Source organism: Somniosus microcephalus, chromosome 28 (genome assembly GCF_052327205.1).
Source record: "Somniosus microcephalus isolate GS21.2 chromosome 28, FLI_Smic_1.0, whole genome shotgun sequence".
NCBI classification, from domain to species: Eukaryota; Metazoa; Chordata; class Chondrichthyes; order Squaliformes; family Somniosidae; genus Somniosus; species Somniosus microcephalus.
The window spans coordinates 15,951,574-15,957,782 of NC_141014.1; the positions used below are offsets into that span (position 1 = coordinate 15,951,574).

Here is a 6,209-nt window from a genome sequence, read left to right on the forward strand (position 1 = left end):
TGCAGACCCAACTTTGGTACCCTTGTTACTGTACACGGGGAAAACCCCGGTCAGCATTCCCACACAGCAGTCTGGAGATCCCGCGTAGGCTGCTCTCCTGCTTTTACATGGAAGAAACCGCGCACGCACGAAAATTTGAATGGGCCGCGCAGTCAGTTAAAGGGACTGCGCATGAAAAAAATTAGAGGGAAAATTGACCCTGGTTCCCATGTACATGGGTAGAAATAGCCCTGGTTGAACCAACATTATTAAAACAGATTAACTAGTCACTTTATCCCATTGCTGTTTGTGGCACCTTGCTGTGTGTAAATTCACTACATTAGTGACTGCACTTCGAAAGTACTGTGGCTGTGAAGCACTTTGGGACGTCCGGAGGCGCTCTAGAAATGCAAGTCATTTCTTCCGATCCTCTCGATCCTTGACACTGTGCTGCAATACTTATATTGGAACATAGGAACAGGAGGAGGCATTTAGCCCCTCGAGCCATTCAATGAGATCATGGCTGATCTGCGACCTAACTCCGTATAGCCGCCTTTGCCCCATATCCCTTAATACCTTTGGTTAACAAAAATCTATCAATCTCAGATTTAAAATTAACAATTGATCTAGCATCAATTGCCGTTTGCGGAAGAGAGTTCCAAACTTTTACCACCCTTTGTGTGTAGAAGTGTTTCCTAATTTCACTCCTGAAAGGTCTGTCTCTAATTTTTAGACTCTGCCCCCTAGTCCTAGAATCCCCAACCAGCAGAAATAGTTTCTCTCTATCTACTCTATCTGTTCCCCTTAATCTTGAAAACTTCGATCAAATCTCCCCTTAACCTTCTAAATTCCAGGGACTACATCCCTAGTTTGCGTAATCTCTCCTCGTAACTTAACCCTGTAGTTAATACTCTGACATGCAGTACCACCGTGAATTGGCCATATTGAAAACGAGTCTGTTATTCATCCTGTCAGACACCTCTCTCCCAGCTCCGTGATGTAGCAATGTGTTACTGGTCCGGGGGTCTCTCAGGCCCATTCTGTGAACTAAAGATGTTATGCACAGCACGCCAATAAAGACAGACTGCAACACAAGTGCTGGCCATTTTGTCTGTGTCAGTAGTGAAGCTGTATTTTAAAAAAAAGCTCATTTATGGTGATCTCTCGAGGTGACGCAGCATTCCGTTCAGGAGAGGGGCTGTGGAAACTGCACCAGCTCCAGTTAGATGTCACTCCATAGGAACAGGAGTCGGCCACTCAGCCCTTCGAGCCTGCTCCGCCACAGTGACTCCAGGTGACTCCACAATGGGACCTTCTGATCTGACTGCAGGTCTTTAACGTTCTCAGCAGGTTTGACTGGAATCTCACAAATGAAGAATCTGGTGACAATTCCATGCTCGTTATTCCTGGTGATTTGGTTCAGTGCAGAACTGGGAACACTGGCTCACCCAAGCTTTACCCACGCTGGTTAGAGGCTATATCGAGAACAACAACTGCGGCTCAGTTGGTAGTAACTTCCTCTCTGAGTCAGAAGGTTGTGGGTTCAAGTCTCACTTGAACACAAAAATCTAGGCTGACGCTTCAGTGCAGTACTGATGGAGTGCCACACTGTCAATAGGTGCCGTCTTTCAGATGAGACATTAAACCGAGGCCCCGTCTGCTCTCTCAGGTAGATGTAAAAAAATCCCATGGCACTATTTTGAAGAAGAGTAAGGGAGTTCTCCCCGAATGTCCTGGCCAATATTTATCCCTCCATCAAACATCACTTTAAAAAAAAGATTATCTGATCATTATCATATAGCTGTTTATGGGAGCTTGCTGTGCGCAAGTTGGCTGCTGCGTTTCCTACATTACAAACTGACTACATTTTAAATAGTACTTCATTGGCTTTGGGATGTCCGGTGGTCATGAAAGGTGCTATAAAAATGCAAGTTTTTCTTTAACAACAACCTGCATTTATATAGCGCTTTTAAAACCATATAATGTTCCAAGGTGCTGCGCAGCAGTGTAATCAGACAGAATTTGACATCAAGCCAAAGAAGGAGATATTAAGACAGGTGACCAAGAGGTGGTTTTTAAGTAGCATCTTAAAGGAGGAGAGAGAGGCGGAGAGGTTTAGGGAGGGAATTCCAGAGCTTCGGGCCTAGGCAGCTGAAGTCACGGCCGCCAGTGGTGGAGCGAATGGATTTCGGGATGCACAAAGGGCCAGAATTGGAGGAATGCAGAGTTCTCGGGGGGGGTTGTGGGGCTGAAGGAGGTTACAGAGATAGGGAGGGAAAGAGGCCATGGAGGGATTTGAATGTAAGGATGAGAATTTTAAAACTGAGGCATTGCCGGACTGGGAGCCAATGTAGGACAGCGAGCACAGGGGTGATGGATGAACAGATCTTGGTGCGGGATGAGTTACATCAGCAGAGTTTCGGATGAGCTGAAGGTTATGGAGGGTGGAAGATGGGCGGCCAGCCAGGAGGACATTGGAATAGCCAAGTCTGGAGGGAACAATAGCATGGAATAGGGTTTCAGCAGCAGATGGGCTGAGGCAGGGGCGGAGATGGGCGATGTTACCGAGTAGGCGGTCTTAGTGATGAAGAGGATATGGGGTCAGAAGCTGAGCTTAGGGTCAAATAGGAGGCCGAGGTTGCGTTCAGCCTGAGACAATGGCCAGGGAGAGGGATGTAATCAGTGGCTTGGGAACAGAGTATGTGGTGGGGCCAAAGACAATGGCTTTGTTCTTCCCAATATTTAATAAGAAGAAGTTGCAGGACTGGATGTCGGACAAGCAGTCTGACAATACAGAAGCAGTGGAGGGGTCGAGAGAGGTGGTGCTGAAGTAGGGCTGGGTGTTGTCAGCGTACCTGTGGAGCCTGATGTCAAGTCTTCAGATGATGTCGCCAAGGGGCAGCATGTAGATGTTGCCATATGCTTTCTGAAATTCTGATTGGTTAAGAAAACCATCCCAACTGTGAGATTTACGAGGATGTTGCCTGGGCTGGGGAATTTTAGCTATGAGGAAAGATTGGATAGGCTGGGGTTGTTTTCTTTGGAACAGAGGAGGCTGAGGGGAGACCTAATTGAGGTGTATAAAATTATGAGGGGGCCTAGATAGAGTGGATAAGGAAGGACCTATTTCCCTTAGCAGAGAGGTCAATAACCAGGGGGCTTAGATTTAAAGTAATTGGTAGAAGGGTTAGAGGGGAGTTGAGGAGAATATTTTTCACCCAAAGGGTGGTGGGGGTCTGGAACTCACTGCCTGAAAGGGTGGTAGAGGCAGAAACCCTCATCACATTTAAAAAGTTCTTGGATGTGCACCTGAAGTGCTGTAACCTACAGGACTACGGACCAAGTGCTGGAAAGTGGGATTAGGCTGGATAGCTCTTTGTCGACCAGAGCGGACACGATGGGCCGAATGGCCTCCTTCTGTGCTGTAAATTTCTATGATTCTATGAGGATGCCCTCCTAAAGCGGGTGCCATCTTTCGCATGGTGTCTTCTTTCACACATAATTACCATGAAATAATTCCAACACTCAGAGTGTCACCGTCTCTAATGTGATGTATCTTTCTGTTATTTTAGTGCAGTTTATATCAGGTAATTCCTCGCATTCTCTCCCCACTTGTAGCAAGTAAGGGGTTTCAAACTGATTGTTTTAATTCTGCCTGTTGAAATAGAGGCTCTCTCTCTCAGATCCCACAAAGGTTAATGGGTTAAGAATGTGCAGAACGCCCTACACTTTTTCTTCTGATTGTGTCTGGGGGGGTGGGGGATGGCGCACAATTTAATTACCTGCAAACAGCCCCGGTTAACCATTACCTGAGGTTTAACAGCACCTCCCTCACTGTCACTGTTGTATTCATTACCAGGTTATGAGCTCAGAGTCTTAGTATGGGGCACAACCTTCCAGCTGACACTTTAGATTATTGTCCCTTTTAACTTGCGGCCCCTGTTATTTGAACAGTTCACAATATTGAACAGTTCCTCAGCCTAAAAACAGAATCCTGCTGTCTCCGACGGTGGCCTTGTGTTGCTCACTCCCCATCGTGGTACTAAGTAAGACTTTAATTTGCAGTCAAACCCTTGCTACAGTCACTTATATAATTAAAATTTAATCTATAGATTTCGCCCCCCCCCGTAAAGTTATTTAAAATTGACATCACCCCAGATGGGACTCGAACCCACAATCCCTGGCTTAGGAGGCCAGTGCCTTATCCATTAGGCCACTGGGGCTAGACAGGAAACAGCTTGCTAGAAACAGTAAATCTTGCTGACTCTATCAACACAGAGCAACTCCCACAATAGCTCCAACAGTAAACTTGCAGCAGCACGAGCCCGCCCTCTCAAGTTACTGAACAGGCTGCAGTTACTTCTGGATCTCACGGTGCATTTGCAGCATTTCCTGTTCTGATCTGCTCGTACGCCACATTCCTGATCCAGGCATGCTTTTTGAGTTATTCAGGATCTGCTCAGATTCCGCTAACTCTCTTTTCCTACAACAGTGACTACACTTCAAAAAGTACTTCATTGGCTGTCCTCTTCTTCCCCTGCTTCGGCAGTCCCTCGGAACCGAGGATGACTTGCTTCCACACTAAAAATCAGTTCTCAGGTGACTGATGAGTCCAATGCGGGACCTACAGTCTCTGTCACAGGTGGAGCAGACGGTGGTTGAAGGGGCGGGTGGGTGGGGTGCTTGGGTTGACGTGCGCTCCTTCCGCTGTTTGCGCTTGGCTTCCGCTTGCTCCCGGCGAAGAGACTCGAGGTGTTTGGCGCCTTCCCGGATGCTTCTCCGCCACTTTGTGCGGTCTTGGGCCAGGTGTTCCCAGGTGTTGGTGGGGATGTTGCACTTTTTCAAGGAGGCTTTGAGGGTGTCATTGGCTGCAAAGCGCTTTGGGACGTCCTGAGGTTGTGAAAGGCGCTGTAGAAATGTTCTTGATGACAGGGCTGTGGAATAACTGAAGAACTGGGCATCATTTTCATCGCAAGAACAAACAATTTTCATCTGTATTTCACCACCGGATATGAAAGGCTTCAGTAAGCAGCGGGCCCATTTATTTTCAATTTGTCTTCCATTACCTCCAGAAACATCAGACTCGTGCTCGGGTTCGATTGCACCGGCACTAGCCTCCCTCCGATACCTCCCCAACGAGGCCCGCTGTGATGAAATATGCCATTCATCAGGCACTCTGTATTCTCTGTGTTTGATTGTGCCTGTGACTGTGACAAGCAGGGGAGTTTAGTTTCAGTTTCATTTCCTTACCTGTATTGTATTGTGTGTAGGGCTCCGCCCATACCTGGCCCCTACTTAAGCAGGCCCCAGCGTGTCTCACAGGCAGTACAGCAGATCTCTGGATGAGAGACACTTCTCCACTGTGTATTACTTTCTGAGTTAATAAAAGCCTTGCTTTGCTCCGTTAACGTTGAGTCTCGGATTCATTGAGGCACATCAATTTTATTAACTCAATTTTCAACGCAATGGATCAACTCTTGAAACCCGAACGTTTGGATTTGGACCCGCATGCTTCGGACGCATCGGCACGATTCGGACACTGGTTTAAGTGTATGGAATTCTTCCTGGACAATTCCGCAGCCATCACAGACGCTACGGACGCTGAAAGTATGAAACTCGGAATCCTGCGGAATTGGGTAAGCCACCGGGTTTACCCCCTCATCCAAGACGCCGACACGTACCCGGCCGCCTGCGACATCCTAAAGGCGCATTACCAGCAGCCTACGAACGAGGTGTACGCTAGGCATCTGCTCGCTACTCGCACACAGCGACCTGGGGAATCGCTGGATGAGTTCCTAGTCACCCTGAAAACGCTTGGCAAAGACTGCAAGTGCCAAGATGTAAAAGCCGCAGTGTATGCTGACGAGCTTGTTCGTGATGCCTTTATCACAGGCCTCAGCTCCACTTACATCCGGCAGGGACTACTGGAAAAAACGGGATTGGACCTGAAACAGGCTGTGGACACAGCGCGATCCCTGGATGTGGCCCAGAGAAACTCGGACACCTACTCTTCAGCCCGCGCCGCCCACGCCGCCACGTGTGCACCAAGGGCGCCGCCATCTTGGAAGGCATCTTCCCCGCCCGGCAGCCCGACACCGTCGGGGCCCCGCTCTCCCCCCAGAAGCCCTACGACAGCCGCGACGCGTCGGGGCCCCAACTGCTACTTCTGTGGGCAGCCGAAGCACACCAGAAATCTGTGCCCGGCGAAAGGCACCACCTGCTTTAAGTGC

The 6,209-nt window shown here is 48.6% G+C and overlaps 1 non-coding gene across 1 annotated transcript; it reads right to left on the reverse strand.

Annotated features, from left to right (window-relative positions):
• Positions 1 to 4,129: 4,129 nt before the first annotated feature.
• Positions 4,130 to 4,202, reverse strand: trnar-ccu (transfer RNA arginine (anticodon CCU)). The gene has a single exon. It is a non-coding gene; the product is annotated as a tRNA-Arg (tRNA).
• Positions 4,203 to 6,209: the final 2,007 nt, after the last annotated feature.